The sequence below is a fragment of the Callithrix jacchus genome, chromosome 8, assembly GCF_049354715.1.
Source record: "Callithrix jacchus isolate 240 chromosome 8, calJac240_pri, whole genome shotgun sequence".
NCBI classification, from domain to species: Eukaryota; Metazoa; Chordata; class Mammalia; order Primates; family Cebidae; genus Callithrix; species Callithrix jacchus.
The window spans coordinates 124,186,474-124,207,963 of NC_133509.1; the positions used below are offsets into that span (position 1 = coordinate 124,186,474).

The 21,490-nt window shown below is 45.5% G+C and overlaps 1 protein-coding gene and 1 pseudogene across 4 annotated transcripts in view; both read right to left on the minus strand.

Annotated features, from left to right (window-relative positions):
- Positions 1-21,490, minus strand: part of FOXN3 (forkhead box N3) — a 269,460-nt gene that overhangs the window by 157,643 nt on the left and 90,327 nt on the right. The window lies entirely within an intron of this gene.
- LOC128928853 (adenylyl cyclase-associated protein 2 pseudogene) overlaps positions 1-21,490 on the minus strand; it is a 67,375-nt pseudogene that overhangs the window by 24,748 nt on the left and 21,137 nt on the right. The window contains exon 1 of the transcript XR_008474539.2: positions 1-21,490. This exon is cut by the window's left edge and continues 24,748 nt beyond it; it is cut by the window's right edge and continues 21,137 nt beyond it. The product of XR_008474539.2 is annotated as an adenylyl cyclase-associated protein 2 pseudogene (transcript).

The following is a 21,490-nucleotide window of genomic DNA, read 5'->3' on the forward strand; positions in this document are numbered from 1 at the left end:
AATCCCAACCTCAACCAAAGCTTAGAAAAAGTACCATTTTCAACCTTTCAGAATCACTCCTAAGTAAATCCTAAAGTAGTATCTGTTAGCCAAAATTTAAATGTGTGCCCGATATAGGGAACTTTTGTACACTCTGCACTGACATAGAAAGGGAAGGAAGAGCTTCAAGTTTTGTCAGTATATGCATTTTTAGAAGAGCATAAAAATTACATCAAAATTAGGATGGGTGCGGTAGCTCACACCTGTAATCCTGGCATTTTGGGAGACCAAGGTGGGCGGATTATCTGGGGTCAGGAATTCGAGAACAGCCTAACATGATGAAACCCTGTCTCTACCAAAAATACAAAAAATAGCCAGGCACGGTGGCAACGCCTGTAATCCCAGCTACTCTGGAGGCTGAAGCATGAGAATCACTTGAACCTGGGAGGCGAGGCTGCAGTGAGCCGAGATCGTACCACTGCACTCCAGCCTGGGTGACAGAGTGAGACCCTGTCTCAAAACAAACAAAACAAAAAAGTAAAGAAAAATTTCAAAGTTGTATATTCCTGCCCTTAATCCTACAGGATAGAATTAGCACTCCTAAAATGAGCTGGAATTTTCTGGAATTTGTTGGGGATTCCTGCACCATTCTGTGCAGAGGCACACCTTGCTACTGCCACTCTGGGCCCCTAGTCTACTCTGAAAATAACCCCCGTGTCTTCAGGCTGTACCTGGGGAAAGTGCTATTCTGTGAATGAAGTTCACTTGCCGGTGAACTCACAGGTCTTTGGGAGCTTCAGGCCCACACTGTCCTTATAACACCTGAGCCCCCATCTGTGGTCAAGGACAACTGGGAAGAAGTGGAATCTGGCCCTAGAACTGGACACAAGAGTTCAAGTAACCTATGGCCTACTTGGCCTGGCTCAAAAGGAGAAGCTGAGTCATTCAGAGTCCCCAAGACTAGACTAGAATTAAACAAATAGACTCTTTTTTTTTTTTTTTTTTTTTTTTGAGACGAAGTTTCGCTCTTTTGCCCAGGCTGGAGTGCAGTGATGCGATCTTGGCTCACTGCAATCTCCACCTGCTGGTTCAAGCAATTCTCCTTCCTCAGCCTCCCAAGTAGCTGGGATTACAAGTACCCCTCAGCACACCCGGCTAATTTTATTTTATTTTTGTATTTTTAGCAGAGACAGGGTTTTATCATGTTGGCCAGGCTGGTCTCAAACTCCTAACCTGGTGATCCACCCGCCTCGGCCTCCCAAAGTGTTGGGCTTACAGGTGTGAGCCACTGTGCCCAGCAAAGAATAGACTCTTTAAGGAGGAGGTAGGGAAAGGAGAAGCTACTAGGAGGCCAGAAGGCGGCTGTAGCCTGAGCAGATTTAACGCACCATGAACAAACGTAAGGAGGCAGTGAAGGACCTGGAAGCGCAGCAGGGGAGCCTAGCTCCTGCAGAGGCTCAAGGAGCACAGACAGAGGAGGACGCAGAGGACAGAGGAGCAGGTATCTGAAGCCCCTGGGAGAGCTCTTGCATGCTGGGGGGCTCTCCGGTTCCAGGCACTAGTTCCCACGGTGGTCCCTGGCCTAGGTACGGGATTTCCTTGACGACTACGAAACTGTCTTTGTTTTGTTTTTTGTTTCTTCTTGTGGTAGTTTAAATGCTCCTTATATTCAGAAATCCAAACCATGATACACCAGGTTTGAGGGTCTCCCTTCAACCCTTACAGGCCATTCAAAGTCTCTAAGGCCTCTCCTCTGTTAAGTGTGACAGCCGGATGCAGTGTGCCCTGCGGCCACTTTGGATTAATATCCTAGGACCCCATTTCTATGCCTCCAGGAGTCCTCACGTGCCACTGCTTCTCTTTACCCATCGGAACAGAGATCGGGATCGGGGTGGGGGGGGTGGGTGTTCTGGGACTCACCCACAGTTACACACTGGGCAGGCGCAGAGGGGCACCTGGAAACCAGGTCACTGCTGTTTCCATGACACGGGTGGCCTCCTGGTATTAGAATTAAAAATTTATAAACAAGAAATGGGGGGGGGGCGCGGATTTCACAGGAAAGTCTATGCTTTAAGCAAAGAAGAGGCATCTAAAGCCTTCATTCTCTGGGTGTTGCTAACCACTGGAGTAACAGCAAAACCAAAGCAGAGGCTGAGGAGAGATCTTTAGCCAAGGGAGGGTCTCTGGAGTCTGCTCTCTGCCCTCCAGGTGTGCGGTTTAACCCTTCCACAGCCAGCAGAGGCCCGGCCTCTACAGCGGAATCCACAGAAGTGCAGCGGAACATTTTCTGGTTTATTACTGAAAATGGCAGGGTTAAACCTCACCTCACTCATTAAAAAGAATCTCACTTAGTAATGAAAACCCAACTAAGCTCTGCCAAGAGTGACCGATGGCCTTGGCTTCCTGGGCCTCTCAGTCCACAGTCACAGACCTACCTGAAAGAGGAATTTCGGCTTCCTTAAGTCACCAGAACTGGGTAAGCCCAGATCTCTAAAAACAATTTTGTATCTAAGCCTGACAGTTTGAACTGTCCCCAGTGTCAAAATAAAACGTCACTAAGTGCCATCCTACCCATGTGGGGGTGGGGGCAGTGACTGAGGCTCCTGGCCAGTGAGCACCCATTCCTCCAGCAACAGTTCTATGACTTCCCCTGGGTGCCAGCACCCTAATGCAGGGCAAGCATAAGACCACAAGTCAAAAAACATACACTGTCCTCTGCTACAATTAACAGCTTAGGAAGGGGGATATGTTTTTAGGTCAACAGCAGGCAGGTCTGAATTTTGTGGGAGGAGATCTTCTCTTTTTCCACTGGATTTGAATTCATACGGGATGGGTTAGCCATCCTGCCTCTATGAGGTGACAGTGTGCCTGAGAACCAGGCCAACAGAGAAGAGATTCTGAAGGATAGAAAGACTGGCTCTGCTGACTTAGAGCCATGAAGTTATGGCTTCATGACTGTCTGAAGTTAGACCTACTCCTGGACTTTCCACTTGGATAAAGCTAACTGATGTTCATGTGCACGAAAGCCACTTTGAGTCAACTTTCTCTCAGTTGCAAAGACAACTACTAGCTAATCCACTGATGATGAATTCCAACTGGAGACAAAGCTCAAGGTTACCTCTCTCACTGCCTTTAAGGAAAGGGTCTGCCAAGCAAATGGAATTATTATAGACAAGGATGAAGACAGAAACAGAAACAGAGATTCTGCTTAAGAAAAGTACCTGCTGGCATTAGGCATACACACCGTCACTAACTGCCAATAAAAGAGCCTTACCTAGTCTTATTTGGGGCAGGATGGCCTATCGGTATTCTACGCTTGGCAACCCTGTAGTTAGCATCTAGTTGACATGAAAAAAATCCTTGTATCTTATAGCCAGGCATGGTGGCTCATGGCTATAATCCCAGCACTTTGGGAAGCCAAGGCAGGTGGATCACCTGTGGTCAGGAGTTCGAGACCAGCCTGATCAATAGGAATAAACCCCATCTCTATTAAAACTACAAAAGTAGTCGGGTGTGTTGGTTCATGCCTGTAATCCCATCTACTTAGGAGGCTGAGGCTGGAGAATCATCTGAACCTGGGTAGTGGAGGTTGCAGCAAGCCAAGATTGTACCACTGCACTCCAGCTGGGCAACAAGAGCGAAACTCCATCTTTTTTTAAAAAAAAGGAAAGAATAGAAAAATCCTTATATCTTTTAAAGGATATCTTTGAAAATACTTTATATCTTTTAAAAAATAAGGTGTATGGAGCTGGGTGCAGTGGCGCACGCCTATAATCCCAGCACTTTGGGAGGCTGAGGTGGGTGGATCACGAGGTCAGGAGTTTGAGACCAGCCTGGCCAATGTGGTGAAATCCCACCTCTACTAAAAATACAAAAAAATTAGCCAGGTATGGTAGCAAGTGCCTGTAATCCCAGCTACTCTGGACGCTGAGGCAGGAGAATCACTTGAACCTGGGAGGTGGAGGTTGCAGTGAGCCAAGATCACATCATTGCACTCCAGCCTGAGCAACAGGGTGAGACTCCTTCTCAAAAACAACAACAAAAAAAAAATTTTTAATTGGTAAGGTGTATGGTAATTAAAAAGATAGGATCCTAGCATAAAACTAGACAGCTAACTCAGTGAAAGTCTAGAAATAGATCAAAGCACTGGTGCAAAACAAGTGTACTATAAATGCAGCATTCAAGTCCACAGAAGAGATTTGGACAATTTAAACCCGGATGCAAAGAACCATCAAAAGTGCATGAGGGCCAGCCGAGCACGGTGGCTTACACCTGTAATGCCAGCACTTGGGGAGGCTAAGACAGGCGGATCATTTGAGGTCAGAAGTTAGAGACCGGCTTGGCCAACATGGTAAAACCCCATCTCTACTAAAAATACAAAAGTTAGCTGGGTATGATGGCAGGCGCCTGTAATCCCAGCTATTCGGGAGGCTGAGGAACGAGAATCGCTTGAATCTGGGAGGTGGAGGTTGCAGTGGAGTGCATTACTGCACTCCAGCCTGGGGGACAGAGTGAGACTTGGTCTCAAAAAAAAAAAAAAAAAAAAAAAAAGAGCCAAGGCCATTGGACTAAAAACTGGGCCTTAAGAGAAGAATACAGGTGGCCAATCCACATGGGCAAGGGTGTCTACCTCAGCAATGGCAAAAATAAGGAAAATCAAGCCCAAAAACTCTCTATTCGTTCGATTAGCAGATACTTAAAAGACTGCCAACACCCAGGGATGACAGGAGAATGGTCAAATATAACAAAACAGGACATCTAAGTTGATATAACTTGGGGAAGGGGTAGGGAGAGAAACTTGGATAAATATGGCTCTCTCCCTGGTCCACCAATTCAGCTTCTAGGAATTAAACTTTACATTCTTACGGCCTGCCAATGTAAGGACTCGAGCTTTAGTACTGGACAGACCTGAGTGTGTCTTACAATCCCACCCACCCCTTGCTAGCTGGGGGACCCTGGGAAAGTTACTTATCTTTATCACCTGTGAAGTGGAGATAAAAAAAAGCCTCTAAATCATAGGACTGTTAGAACTGCATTTATGTACTTAGCATAGCACCAGGCCTAAAGACAGGACCACAGGTTATGAGCACTCGCAGCGATACCCCATCCTCTGTGCTAGAGGCTGCCTCCACTGCCGGCTGCCCTGAAAGCTGGGCTAACAGCTCACAACCACCACCTACTACAGAAATCCTTTTAGCTGAAGGTCCCAAGAGGCCTGGGATTACAAGATAAATGATTGACAGTACAAAAGCCCCATTGCTTTGTCCCAAAAAGGACATCTCTGCTAGTGTGATGATGCTCCTATCAGGCCACAGCTAGACTTTGGGACCTCTTTGCTTGGCCCCTTCCTCATCCCGTTTCCCTCCCGCTCTTCCTCCTGAGAACAGTCCCTCAGCAAATCACTCACACCCAAGTCCCTGTCTCAGCCTGGGCTTCTAGAGAATCTTGCCTAAGACCCAACTGTTAGGATTTTTATTACCAGGCATGGGTGCAAGGGTCTAAGTCTCTGCATGTTTACCGAGGCATAATATTAAGAAATGGAAAACAACTAAAATGTCTATTCCCTCTGCTCCAGATGTTGAAAGGCTGATCTGTTCTCAATGCTGTCTCCTGGCACTGCCCTGGGTGGAGGACTTTTGCTGGGGAAAGGGAGATGGAAAGCTCACCAACAGATGAACTCATATAAGGGGACAATACAAGGGGACACTGTACACATAGTAAAAAAGAGTGCTGCATATCATATGAACTGACAAGACAGCTGGGTGCAGTGGCTCACAACTGTAATCCCAGCACTTTGGGAGGTGGGGTGGGGGAAATTACTTGAGGTCAGGAGTTCAAGACCAGACTGGCCAACATGGTGAAATGCCTTCTCTCCTAAAATACGAAAATTAGCCAGGCGTAATGGCACATGCCTGTAATCTCAGCTATTTGGGAGGCTAAGACAGAAGAATCGCTTGAACCTGGGAGGCAGAGGTTGCAGTGAGCTGAGATTGTGCCACAGCATCCAGCCTGGGCAACAGAGCGAGACACTGTCTCAAAAAAAAAAAAAATTGACAAGAGAAGATGTCGATGCATACTATTGTATGGGGCAGCACATGCAGGCAGTATGAGCTCAGGCACAAGTAAAGTTTGTAGATAAAGTCGCATGTGAAAAGATATTCCACGTCCACAGCAGCAGTATTCACAGTAGCCAAAAGGTGGAAGAAACCCAAATGTCCCTCAACAGGTAAATGCATAAACAAAATGTGGTGTTATACATACATACAAGAGAGTATTATTCAGCCTTGAAAGGGACAAAAATTCTAGCACATGCTACAACATGGATGAACCTTGGGGACAGTGTGCTAAGTGAAAGAAGCCAGGCACAAAAGGACAAATACTGTATCATTCCACATATATGAGGTACCCAGAGTAGTCAAATTCATAGAAACAGAAAGAATGGTGGCTGCATGGGGGCTAGAGAGTTTTGCAAAATGAGAAAGTTCTAGAGACGGGTTGTACAACAATGTGAATATATTCAACCCTGCTGAACTATACTTAAAATTGATTAAAAGTACAGTTTATATTATGGGTATTTTACCACAATTAAGAATTAAAAAGAAAATTTAAAAAATTTTCCTGGCTGGGTGCAGTGGCTCACGCCTGTAATCCCAACACTCTGAGAGGCCGAGGCAGGTGGATCACAAGGTCAGGAGTTCGAGACCAGCCTGGCCAATGTGGTGAAACTCCATCTCTACTAAATACACCAAAAAAAAAAAAGCCAGGCATGGTGGCGCATGCCTATAATCCCAGCTACTTGGGAGGCTGAGGCAGGAGAATTGCTTGTACCCAGGAGGTAGAGGTTGCAGTGAGCCAAGATTGCACCACTGCACACTAGCCTGGATGACAGAGCAAGACTGTGTCTCAAAATAAAAAAAAAAAAAGAAAAAAATCTAAAATGTAACAACATAGAAGTAGGGATACTTTTATTCAGTTCTTTAAACTGTTTCCTTGTTTGACCATTCTACATGAGTATATATTGACTTAATAATTAGAAAATACAATAAGCTATTTAAGTTCTGAAAAATACTAATCCACTACAAAAAGATAAATGTTTTACTACACTACGCTGGTAATCTAAGTCATTCAGGGGTTTGGGTCATTGGCAGTGAGGGTGTACTTGTTTTTAATAGGGTATAAATTTAACTGTGGCCACTTGTTTTGTCAGCTTCCTCTCATTTCTTATCTCAGCTCAACCGAAAGAACTTAAATGACATCATCAGTCATTGTTCTGTGACCATTAAAATGCCTAGGTTGATTCCAGAAAAACTGCCAACTAAAGATACTTTTAGAAAATTCTCCTTCCAGATTTTCTTGATTCATTCACTCAACAAATACTTAAGTACTTAATAAGTGCCATGTCACACACAAAGTCTCAGGGACACAATGGTGGCCCAGATAAGCCCAGTTCATGGATCCTGAACTGGGAAATGACAGGCACGAGACGGGCAGGGTGGCATGGAGCGCTCCTTGGGTTTCCTACTGGGCCACACATGCACGCACAAACACACAGACACAGTCACTTAGGCTGTCTTTCTCGACAATGTTGATGTTAGCCAACCTGGAACCTTCCAAATTCCCAACACGGTAAGAGATTTTCAGCAATTATGACAGTTGAATCTGCCTAATCTGAGACACTCTCATAAACTCAGCCTAAAAGAATGGAAATTTCTTTCTCACTCAAATTTAATTACTCTTCCCTGCTTGCAGTAGAGGTCACCTCCCCAATAATCATGCCTTAGAAAGCCTAGTCATCTCCTTGAATTATTTTCCTAAATGCACTTGATAGATGTTCTTTGATACCAGACCCCCCTCCATATCACCTGGCTCAGACAAACAAAGAGAAGGGTGATAAATGTGTCTTTGATGCCCAGGGCCCAGCCTCATTCTAGGGCACAAAGACGATCAATCGTTTTTATTCCTTCTACTCATTCTAGACTCTACATCTCAATACCTTTCTGATCTTAAAATCATTTCCTGAATTCTTGTCTCTTGGTCAGCATCACACAGCAGTATCTTGGTGAGACAGCACGATTAATTGCTAAATATAATCTTTAATGTCGGCATAACGCTGAAAGGATATACAATGAAAACAAGATCTTACAACGAGGATGAACTCAGCCATCATATAGTCCATCAGCTCACCCTTCCACTCACGCAGAAGATCAAAGGCAAGGGCGACAAACCAACTAATGCATCTGGGTGTCCAGTCTCCCAGATATGTCTTTTTCCCCCTTCCCCGAACTCTCCTCCATGGCTCTGCCGTCCTCAGAATGTTGTCCACAGCACGGTTAGAGGAACAAAAACAGGCAGACCCCAGAACTGCTGTGGAATGGAATGAATATGCAACTCAGACTCACGACAGGCTTAGAAAACTGCAGGGAATTTTAGATGTCCCTCTGCCGGAACGATCTGCGTGGGCTATACTGGATATCAGCTCGGAGTTCCTTTTCTAGCATTAACATCAGATTTGTGCTGATCCAGCCATATTCTCCTGGTGGCTCCTCTGGGATCAAATGCCCATCAATCTGTGAGCCAGATGGCTGAAGCTTATGTGTAGCTGCTGGTCACAGAGGGAAGTGGGACTAAAGGGGCCCATGCAGATGGTGAGTGGAGCTCTCTAACCACTGGCTGCACCTATTCCAGGCAACTGTCTAAGAACAATGCTGCTTTCCTTTCTCCCAAGGTCCTAGATAAACTCCTTGTTATAAACTACTGCAGCAATGGCCCAGGACAATCATGCTTTCCTGTATCCACACCCTCCTGTGGTCCCCACCAAAAGAAATCTGGCTTGGCCTCATGATTTGCTGTAGCCAACAGGACATCAGCAAATATGAAACAAGGAGAAACTGTGAAAGTGCTTGCATACTGGGGCTTGCTTTCTCGCGTTGCTGGGAACCCTTCTGCCATCATGTGAAAAAGCTTGGAATCGCTTCCTGAAGGATGTGAGACCCCATGGAGACAGGCCCCAGCTGTCCTAGCCATCCCAGCTGAGGTCCAAATATACAAGGGAGCCCAGCTAACACCACGAGGAATAGAGATGAGCCAACATAGAGGATGCTGAGCAAATAAATGATTCTTCTTTTTTTTCTTTTTTTTTTTTGAGATTCTCACACCCAGATTGGAGTACAGTGGCATGAACATGGCTCACTGCAGCCTCGACTTCCCAGGCTCAAGCAATCCTCCTACCTCAGCCTCCCGAATAGCTATGACTACAGGCACGTGCCACCGTGTCCAATTTTTTTTTTTTTTTAATATAGAGAGGGAGTCTTACTATGTTGCCCAGACTGGTCTCTAACTCCTGGGCTCAAGGGATCCTCCCACCCCAGCCTCCCAAAGTGCTGGGATTACAGGCATGAGCCACCACACCCGGCCAATGATGATTCTTGTAAGCCATTTAGTTTGAGGTGTTTGATCAGCAGCAGAAACTAACTCATAGAATATTCCATGCATAGAACCTGCACCACAAACCAGGATTGCAAGACTGCAATTGGCTTCAAGATGCAGTTTGAAGCTTTAGTGAGTACCTAATGTAAAAAAAAAAAAAGAAAGGTAAAACAGTAAAAGCAATCTTGACAATACTTTATAAAGCCTGGCTTCTACAGGTGACTGAGGAAGCTCATAGGATGAAATCGCCTGCACGAGGCACTGCTGTTTTACACCCCACAGCAGCTCACTCAAGCTAACTCTTCCCACCAATTCAGCAATGCCAGCCTCGGGCACTGCTACCTCACTTCCTGTGAGATGTTTTAGAAGGCAAGGGTTCTGGGTGTTAGTGCTGGAGCTGACAGGTACTGTCTTCTCTCTAAGAGTTCCTTCTGCCTCTAAGAGCCAGGAAGAAATCTGGACACCCTGGAGGGAATCACTCTGAAATCACTAGACAATCATTGTACACTTGAAAGTGCCTGTTTCTTATTAAGCAGCTCAAAACGTCACCTAAGAGAAAGGCAAATTTCAGCAGGGGTAAAGCGTAGGGTCCCACAGGAAGACTTCACTTATGGGAGTTTCTCTTAGAAGCACACCGAATCCTGACACTCCTCTGTCTCTGTGGGATCTGAAATGGTGACAAGCAGGAGTTTGGCAACTTTGATGAAACAACTGAATCTGCCTCCTTTCCCACCGCATAGAGATCCCTCCTTTCCCTGATCCTCTTATGGTACCAGTTCAGGCCCTGTTAGGAAAGGGGCCGCACAGCAGGAGGCAAGCGGCAGGCCAGCCAGCATTACTGCCTGAGCCCCGCCTTCCCTGTCCCATCAGCTGCAGCATTAGATTCTCACAGGAGTGCAAACCCTACTATGAACTGCGCATGTGCGGGATCTAGGATGCATGCTCCTTATGGGAATCTAAGGCCTGATGATCTGAGGTGGGACAGTTTCATCCCAAAACCATGCCCCAACCACGGTTCATGGAAAAACTGTCTTCCAAGAAACCACTCCCTGGTGCCAAAAAGGTTGGGGACTGCTATATCAAGGCATCTAATATCCCCCAACTAGCCAGGAAGTTTCTAGAGAGTATGAACTACGTTTTAAACTTCCTTCACTCTGTCCCTTTTTCTTTTATTTATTTATTTAGTTAGTTAGTTATTTCATTTCATTTCATTTTGAGATAGAGTTTTGCTCACGTTGCCCAGGCTGGAGTGCAATGGCGTGATCTCAGCTCACTGCAACCTCCACCTGCTGAGTTCAAGTGATTCTCCTGCCTTAGCCTCCCAAGTAGCTGGGACTACAGGCACATGCCACCATGCCCGGCTAATTTTTGTATTTTTTAGTAGATGATGTTTCACCATATTGGCCAGGCTGGTCTTGAAATCCTGACCTTGTGATCTGCCTGCCTCAGCCTCCCAAAGTGCTGGGATTACTGGTGTGAGCCGCCACAAGCAGAACTTTTTAAGGAGAGAGAGCAGCCTCATGCTTGCTATGTTCAATCTCCTGCACTGGAGTAAATGACGTAGCTACGTTTTACAAATGGGATGTCTTATATCCAACACCACAAGTGCTCAGATTTTATACACGATAGCAATTCTTGAGTAATGTTCAGATGATGAAACTTGAGTCAACACTTTTCTCATAGTTGAATATAACACCAAAAATAAACAGCGTATTACAAATCACCAGCCAGGGCTAACAGGTCTCGAGGTTGCTGGTACTTCCCTTGCCATCCAGTGAGAGCGGGAGCTCACGGATGACGCTTTGCATTTCATTATTAAGATAGGTAAACATCAGATCTGCTGCAGAATCAAACACAATTAAAACTTTAATTAACTGAAACCCAACTAGCCCCCATCTTCAAATAAAAAACATTTGCGGCAGCCAATAAGGGGAGGATAGAGGTGACATACAGTACTTCATTTTTAAGAAAAAGGGCCAAGTCAGAAGCTCATACATGGAATTTATTCAAAATAATCACTTCCTGCAGCCTCCCAAACGTGAGCACATATTTGATGTCAACATAATTACATCACGAACACGGAAGGGCAAAATTCAGTGTCCTCTAAGACATCAAGTATTCATTCAGCATGTTCTCTATTGGCAGAAAATAGACCCATTAATTTGGAATGAATTTTTTTTTTTTTTGAGACGGAGTTTCCCTCTTATTACCCAGGCTGGAGTACAATGGCGCCATCTCGGCTCACCGCAACCTCCGCCTCCTGGGTTCAGGCAATTCTCTTGCCTCGGGCTCCTGAGTAGCTGGAATTACAGGCACATGCCACCATGCCCAGCTAATTTTTTGTATTTTTAGTAGAGATGGTGTTTCACCATGTTGACCAGGATGGTCTCGATCTCTTGACCTCGTGATCCACCCGCCTCGGCCTTCCAAAGTGCTGGGATTACAGGCTTCACCCACCGCTCCCGGCCTGGAACGAATTTTTAAGACCAGAAGTTCAAACAAAAGGTTTGTAATCAGGGTATCCCTGTTGCCCAAACTCTATGTTAACTCAGGATTCCATGGTATAAAAAATCTCTCAAACATTTTCTTCAGAATCACCCACACACTGGTCCCCTCGCTAGAGGCGAAATATACCTGACATCCTTTCAGTTTCACATAACCTGGTATCCTCTTGCAAACTGTGGTGAGGCAGCTAATCCCCAACCATCCTTGCAAGAATCAGACCCAAGCATTATCAGCAGTGAGACAAACCCATCATGGGTCTCCTATCACATTCAGGGAAATAGGAAGTCCCGCTCTGATAAAGGCAAAAAGCCACTTCACATCAATACAAACTTCAGATAAAGCAGGAAGGCTGATAGCGTGAGGAAGGAGATGCTAACTGAGATTTAGGGTTCAGAGACACCTGGGCTAAGCGCCAAACAACATATACCTCCAGGAAGCATCAGAAGGGAAAAAGGCCTTAAAGTATTAAGAGAACTAACATGGCGGCTATAAAACCCAACACAACAGGCAGACAGCACGGAAGCGCGCATCTCACCCAGCCGACTCTGTGGGGATTTCATGAAGGGTTTACATGCGAGGAGCTGGGTCAAGGGAAAAGGACCCTTCTTCTTGGGGTTCAAATTTTTTTAAAAATTGGCTGGGCATGGTGGCTCAAGCCTGTAATCCCAGCACTTTGGGAGGTGGAGGTGGGCAGATCACTCGAGGCCAGGAGTTCAATACCGACCTCGGCAACATGGTGAAACCCCCTCTCTACTAAAAACAAAAAAGCAAAACTACAAGAATATTAGCTGAGCATGGTGGCGGGATCTGTAATCCCAGCTACTCGGGAGGCTGAGGCACAAGAATCGCTTGAACCCGTGAGGCAGAGGTTGCGTTACTACATTCCAGCTTGAGTGACTCTTGTCTCAAAAAAAAAAAAAAATTGTTTTAATTAAAAATTAAAAAGTTGTGGCGAGGTGCAGTGGCTTAGCTTGTAATCCCAGCACTTTGGGAGGCTGAGGCAGGTGGATTACCTGAGGTCGGGAGTCGGAGTCAGAGACCAGCCCAACATGGAGAAATCCCGTCTCTACTAAAAATACAAAATTAGCCGGGCATGGTGGCGCATGCCTGTAATCCCAGCTACTCAGGAGGCTGAAGCAGGAGAATCGCTTGAACCCAGGAGGTGGTGGTTGAAGAGAACTGAGTTTGTGCCACTGCAGAACTCCAGCCCAAGCAACAAAAGCAAAACTCCATCTCAAAAAAGAAAAAAAAAATTTAAGAAGTTGTATTCTGATCACACTTCCCATTCCCTTTCTAGACTTTGGCTTAAAGACGCACTGGCCAAAGAAGTTCTTTCAAAAGAGGCTGTCTTTGTAATTCTCTTAACAGATCTCGCATTCAGTTTTGTTTGTTTAGAGTACTTGATGATTGAGTTTCTTTTTCTTTCCATTCCTGTCTTTCTTCTTTCCTCAAGAAAAAAAAACAAAAAAAAAAAAAAACAAGCACAATTACAGAGCAACTTATTTTTAAGTATCCAAAGTGGTGCAGGACATTGATCTACCACTCCAGGCCCTAAACTGGATTGTCTCGCTGCCTTAAAGAAAACCGGTAAATTATTTCCTGAACAAAAGCAAGGATCTTTTAGGTCCTATAATCTCATTTCAATCCTTTTACCCACTCCCTACTCCCTTGGCCCTGATGCTGCAATCCTCTTTGGGTAATCTGAGGTCTGTGGGTGCCAGGACCACAGTTGCCTTAGTGTTCCTCCTGGCTCAGTGCTGTTCCTCACTGCTGGGAGGGGCAGGGTGCCAGGGTTCGGGACCCCATAATGGCTCTGCTCTTACAGGGCAACTGTTAATAATTAGCAGGAAGCATTTTGCCTTTAAATCTCACAGCTTGAACAGTAAGATCTTGTAGTGCCAGAGAAACATTGAATTCTAGAGAAGTGAGACTTGCTTCCAACATATTTTGTGTGGTTCTACTCATAAAATTAAATGGCTTTGGCCGGGCGTGGTGGCTCACGCCAATAATCCCAGCACTTTGGGAGGCTGAGGCGGGCAGATCACCTGAGGTTGAAAGTTCGAGACCAACCTGACCAACATGGAGAAACCTCATCTCTACTAAAAATACAAAAAAAAAATGGCCAGGGTTGGTGGCGCATGCCTGTAATCTCAGCTACCCAGGAGGCTGAGGCAGGAGAATCGCTTGAATCCATGAGGTAGAGGTTGCAGTGAGCCAAGACTGTGACATTGCACTCCAGCATGGGCAACAAGAGTGAGACTTTGTCTCAAAAATAAAATAAAATAAAAATAAAAATAACATAAATGGCTTCATTCATCCATCAGTAGACAGTTATTAAGCCAGCTACTCTGTGCCAGGTGCTAAGGTAAAGATGGGGGCATGGAGGGGAACAAGAGGGGATTAGGCTCCTGCCCTCACACAACTTGGGGTCTACTGAAAAGAGATGGCTATAAAGTAACTGCCAGGACAGACAATGCTCGGGCCACACAAGGACATGATGTCCTGGTCTGGAGGGGGTTGCAGAGGGAAGAACAGAGAAAGGAGGGAACAACATGGTGGCACAGTCAAAATCCAAAGGACATTCAGTAAGGCTGAGAAGGGGACTGGTGGGGCAGTCAAGAGTCATAAAACGAGATGCTTCTCTGCAAGAACTGTTGGGAAGACAGATATTTCGGAGGAATCACCAGGCTGAGGAAGTACTCTCTGAGTACTGGCCAGGTACAGCAAAGGTACACCAGGAAAAGGCAAGAAGGAGGGCAAGTGGGAGTCAATGGCAGCTATCCAGTTAGAAGGTCATCATCCATCCATCCATTCATCCATCCGTTCAAAACTACCAACCTAGTGCTACTATGGGCTGGGGACTGTTCCAAATCCTAAGGATACAGCAGAGAACAAAATAAAGTCCCTGTTCTCAAGGAATTTCCAGAAAACAAATATATAATGTGCAAGTGGTAATAAAAGCTAAGGAGAAAACTAAAGACAGACAATGGGAATAAAGAATGGCAGTGGGGTGCAGGATGGGATTTTTGATGGGGTGGTTAGGGTGGGTGTCTTGGAGAAGGTGACACCTGAGCAAAGACCTAAAGAAGGAGAGGACCTACAGCAATGACAACATCGACCTAAAGGAGCAGGCACAGTGGGTAGCAGAGGGGGTCAGTTCCTGACACAGAGCAAAGGTGGGCGGCGGGGGGCGGGGGTGAAGTTTAGATACTGGAATCAAACTGCCGGGGTGCAACTTTCGGCTCTGTCATTTACTAGCACTGTGACCTTGGATCTGTTTGAGAGACTCATTATAGAGGCAGGGGCCTCTAGCATGCTGCCTTTGTGCTTCCTTGTGGTGCCCTGGGCAACTCCTCAGCTGCAGCTTGAGTTGCAGCCTACAACAGACATCATATAGACGACATCTGGTACGAAGTCATCACCACACACAGTCCATGAGCCCTTCAAAAATGAAAAGCATCCACTAAAATAATTAAACACAGAGTCAAATTCCCAGCTTTGGTGAATATCAACGATACTCAAGCAACACGCCAGTTAGCCAAAGTGATCTGCCCAATGGATATCACAGAAATCTGCAGCCGGGTACGGCTCACACCTGTAATCCCAGCACTTTGGGAGGCTGAGGCTGGTGGTTCACTTGAGGTCGGGAGTTCAAGACCAGCCTGACAAACATGAACAAACCCCGTCTCTAGTAAAAAATACAAAATTAGCCGGGTGTGGTGGCAGATGCCTGTCATCCCGGCTACTCAGGAGGCTGAGACAGGAGAATCACTTAAACCCAGGAGGTGGAGGTTGTGGTGAGCCGAGATCTCGTCATTGCACTCCAGCCTGGGCAACAAGAGTGAAACTTTGTCTCAAAAAAAAAAAAAAAAAAAGAAATCTGCAAAGTTTTCTGTAATTATTGTTTTTGATGGGTTAAATTAGCACCATTACAGAATAGAAATTATTCATACATTCAGGGAGGTGGGGGGACATTTTTCCAATTTCACTTAAAGAGAAAATGCTACTTATGCTTTTGAAATATTTATCACTAGCCAGAGTGCTGGGAAACATTAAGAGAACCACAGCCTGAACATACTGATTTGGTTTGAAATAGCTGTGTGTGTGTGTGTGTGTGTATGTGTGTGTGTGTCTGTGTGTTGTGCACGCGCATATCCACATCTTTACTAGTAGAAAAAATAAAGCAGTAGTAGGATACCATGAGAAAATAACAGCAGAGCTAGCTTTTAGAGACAGAACATAGGAATACAGAGATTAAGGAGGTGTGTGAGGAGGAGTAAGCAAAATAGCATTTCATCCAGAGATGACAGCGACAGAATTTTTATCTTTGATGTTTTAACCACAGGGACCCACACATGAGTCCCCTGAAGACCACAGCAGGTTGTGAGAACAGCTGAGAAGGCAGAGGAGACAGCAAGAACCTTCCATCCTTGACCACCTCAACTGCCCAGAAGTCTCTGGAGAGAAGCTGAGAGGCCTGAAGGCTGGCTCAGCATTTCTTAAATTCAAACCACCTGGGGATTGTATTAAAAAGTAGGTTCAGATCCAGTAGGTCTGGGGAGATGTCTGAGATTCCCCATTTCTCCCAAGCCCCCAGGAAACGTACAGGTGCACATCCTTGAGTCACAGGAAGGCTCTAGGGAGGTGCTGTCCAACATGGTAGCCACTGGCCACATGGGATTAGTTACACGAAGACTATAGGAAGCTAAAAATGCAATTCCGTGGGCACGCTTGCCACATCTCAGGTGCTCAACAGCCACATGTGGCTGGTGGACAGAGCAGACACAGAGCACTTCCACCACTGCGGAAAGTTCTGCTGAGCTACGCTATTCTTGGGGCTCCTCCTCCCATGCCCATGCCAACACACACACACACACACCACACCACCACCACCACCACCACCACCACCATCACACAGGTTTAACCTCTAACTCTGCACTGTATCATGTCAGAGACCAAGTGACTGAGGTTACTGGGGCTCTTTCTTCTTTCCCATCTCATGCAAGAGTATGAGGTGAAACAGTTCAGAAAAGAGGATGGAGAACCACTCTCTTTCTTAAAGGGAAACGTCACTGGAAGGAAAAGGAGTTGTAAACAGATACATTTATTGAACTGTCTCTGTACAGGGGACATTACTTGTGGTGATCTCATTTAACAGCCACTATTACCCGTTCTGAGTGATAGATACTACTGGCCCAGTTTTACACATCAGTGAACAAAGAACAGAAGAGGTAACACTACAGGAGCTGACATCACAGAGCTAGCGATGTGGTGGGTCTAGAGCTGCACAAGATGTGTGTGAGCCCGAGATGATGCTCTGCCCTTGGGGGCTGAATGAGCTAAGCTGGGCATTACCAGTGTCTCTTGGGGACCAAGCCCAGCCCCTGTCCTGTCCAGTAAGATATCATGGCCGCACCTCTTACAGGTGCAGCATCTCCCACTACTGAAAACAGCTCCATCCAAGACATTAATCATGGAGGATTATTAGAGACAGCGGCACAGAGAACTTTAAATTCAGAAAACACTTTAACCAATGATGGAAGAACACTTATCAATGGTGAAAAGCCAAACTACTGTATCTCATGCATTCTCACTCAACAAACATTTACTGAACAACTAACATGTGCCAGGCACTGTGTGGGCTCTGGAGCTAAGTAAAGAACAAACCTACCACATCCCTGCCTTCCCAGAGCACACATCTTTTTATTTTTTTTTTTGAGACAGAGTCTTGCTGTCACCCAGGCTAGAGTACAGTGGCACGATTTCGGCTCACTGCAACCTCCACCTCCCAGGTTCAAATGATTCTCCTACCTCAGCCTCCTGAGTAGCTGGGACTATAGGAACCTGCCACCACGCCTGGCTAATTTTTATATTTTTAATAGAGACAGGGTTTCACCATATTGGCCAGGCTAATCTTGAACTCCTGACCTTTTAATCTGCCTGCCTCAGCCTCCCAAAGTGTTGGGAGCCACCACATCCAGCTGCACAAACCTTCTTTTATACGTGCTATCAAAGAAAATAGATTTTCCAAGGCAGAAACCTTTACATATTCTATCTATACCAAATTCCAACTCTCTGGATTCTTAAGAAAATATTAAACAATGAGGAATAAATAAGGCACAAATGTATTTTCTATCCCAGGAATTGCAAAAAAATTTAACTCTGCTTCCTGGTCTGCCCTGAGAAGGACAATGATCAAATCAAAACTCTTGTTGAATCAAAAGCGTCCTTTCACCAAGGCTAGTTTAATACTTGTCCATTTCACAACCCACAATCCTCTGGCTGCCAGGGAAGTCGTCAAGAGCGGTGCACACCCTCACAGGCCCACTGGACTTTAGTCAAAAGTAATGAATTTTGTGATAGAAAATTGATCTCTCCTGTTCCCATAAAGCAGGCTCTGTCGAGAGCAAACAAACAGGGCTGTAATAATTAATTGAAAAGAAAGAGTCTAATTAAATTTTTATATTAGTGTACATAATGGCCAGAAATAGTAAACATTGTTGTAAGAAAAAAAAAAAAAAGAAAAGAATCAGAGCTGTAAAAGCACTGAAAGCTCTATGACTCTTCAGACAACCAGCAACCACTTATCAGTCTTCAGCGCAAACACAGCTTCATCTTATTTTCCAGCCCATGGTAAACGGCATAAAGAACCATGAAATATTTAGCCACTTACAATTCGGTACAATTCAACAACTATTTATCGAGTGCTTCTGGCGCTTGACATTGTGATTCATCTATCCCGCCAACATTTCCTGGGTACGTAATATGCACACACACACATGCTCACATACACACCACCCAACCTGGCCATGGGGTCTTTCCTGAATGATTAGATGCAACCATTGGCTCTAAGAGATGAGTCCAATCTTGTAAAAGGAAAAACCACATGTACATATAGGACCACAACATGAGGCCATAATTGCCAACTATCATCTAGGTGGTCCAGGAATGTTTTCTTGGAAAAGGTGAGATTTACATACAAAGCAACTGAAATATGAAAAAGTATACTAAGTTAAGGAGAGAAGAATGCTCCAATATTTCTCAGCCATTATGGTATGATTCACGACTATAGATCTTAATCTATAAGATCTACTGGGCACCCCTTGCTAGGAGCTCGGCTGTTGCCATCTTTGGGGTTACCACCCCTGGAACACTGAGGATGGCACTTAACAGAATTGAAAAGTGACAGGTATGGGACAAGGTTTAAACTGGGCAGGAAAGTGATCTACAGCTTCAAGAGCAAAAGGAATGGACGATTTTAACCTAATGGATTTATACAAATCCACAAGTGAACAGAAGGATAATGGTAAAAGGCACCTCTACCCGCAAAAAACCCTGTGAAAGTTGATGGGACTATTTACAGATGGTATTTTTCTTCTGGAACTTCAGGGCAAGACATCTGTTTACAATTGGTTTACCCCTTAGATGGGGCCTCAAAGTACTGCTAGGCTTCTGACCATACCAGAGTTGCCCAAGTATCTCCAAAGGCACAAATGAGCAGGGAGGCCACATAAAAAACTTACCATAGGCTGGGCATGGTGGCTCACACCTATAATCCCAGCACTTTGGGAGACTATGGCAGGCAGAATATGAGGTCAGGAGTTCGAGACCAGCCTGACCAACATGGTGAAACCCTGTCTTTACTAACAAAAATTAGCTGGGCATGGTGGTGTATGCCTGTAATCCCAGCTACTCAGGAGGCTGAGACAGGAGAACCACTTGAACCCGGGAGGTGGAGGTTAGCTGAGATCGCACCACTGAACTCCAGCCTGGGCAACAGAGGGAGACTCCATCTCAAAAAACAAAAACAACAACAACAACAACAAAAAACTTACAACAACTCCTCCTCACAAAGACTGGCTGGTCTCGAGGTTTCCAATCTTTAAGCATTATAATAAGCATAGGCCACCAGAATCAGAAGGAACCTGAGAGATGGTCCGGCCCAACCATACCATTTTATAAACCTAGGGAGTGTGAAGCCCATTAAGATGAAGCGGCTCAGGTTTACCGGAATTAGCACACAGCTAATCAGGGCCAGTGTCAACATTAAAAACCCAGGTTTTCAGACTCCCAAATAGCATTCTCCCAGACCACAGGCTAATGCCTTCCAAAATGTCACTGCTGTGTTTCAGTCCTTCAGTACTTGGGAAGAGCTTCAAAACAGCCAGGATCATTAACCATAGCATTTTTGTACAGATGATCGAAAGCAATTCTCAAGTTACATTAGATTTGTTTAAACAAGTCCGTCTTTCTAACTGGAGCGCACGGTCTGATGACAGGAAACGTGGCTCAGTCATCAGGGATCCCAAGTAACTTGCACAAAGCATGGCACACGGGAGCTCCAGCAGCACTGGATGAATGATGCAGAGACATTCCCACTAGCCCAGCCTCGGAGGGAAAGGGAGGCTTGGCTTTTTGGAGAGTAGCCCTTAGGAATCCATCTGGGGCTCCAGAACAGGTGATTATATCACAGAGAATTCCGAGATCTCAAATAACTGGCACCACCACAAAAGTGGAGTTCGACGGGTGATGATAAGGTAAACAGCAGGTACCATCCTCCATTTTATTATTATTATTATTATTATTGAGATGGAGTCTCACTCTGTCTCTCAGGCTGGAGTGCAATGGCATAATCTTGGCTCAATGCAACCTCTGCCTCCTGGGTTCAAGCGGATTCTCTTGCCTCAGCCTCCCGAATAGCTGGAACTATAGCCATGCACCACCATGCCCAGCTAATTTTTTGTATTTTTTTTTTTTTTTTTAGGAGAGACGGGGTTTTGCCGTGTTAGCCAGGATGGTCTCAAATTCCTGACCTTGTGATCCACCCACATTAGCCTCCCAAAGTGCTGGGATTATAGGCCTGAGCCACCATGCCCAGCCACCATCCTCCATTTAAATGTGGAAGAGAAAGATTCAAGACGTGCATTTAAATAAACTGCCCAGGTCATTCAGCCGTGGGACTGGCACAAAAAGGAAATGAGGACCAGTAGTATTCAGATGCCATGAATGCAGGCTTCATCCGTCTCAGCTTACCTCCTCCTGCTCAATTTGTAACCATGCAGGACCTTGCCCTGCCACCCGGGAGAAGCAGCGAAGTCGATGAAATGAGAGAGGCCACAGACCCTCACCATTGTGCAATTCTTCAGCTGACAGACCACACCAGAAATCATGTTGCCTAAGACATAGCACCCCTCACAGAACAAGCCTAGTACATGGGTAATAGATCCATTCTAATATCAATGCTTGCTGTTAATTTTTCTCAGGCTGCGACACTTACACGCCCTTTAATACGAATAAAGCAGGAATCAAACCAAAACCCCAAGCTCTTTTTCATTATTATTTCCAGAACAACAATGGACAAAGTCCTCAACACTTAAAACTCAGAACACAGCAGAAGGGATTTGGGGTGTGCCCGTGGTCCTCAGCTGGGACTAGTTTTGACCCCCAGGGAACATCTGGCAATATCTGCAGACATTTTTGATCATCACAACTTGGTCACAGGTCAGGTTGCTACTGGCACCTGGTGGGTAGAGGCCAGGGATGTTTCCAAACATCCTACAAGGCACAGGACAGCCCCTCA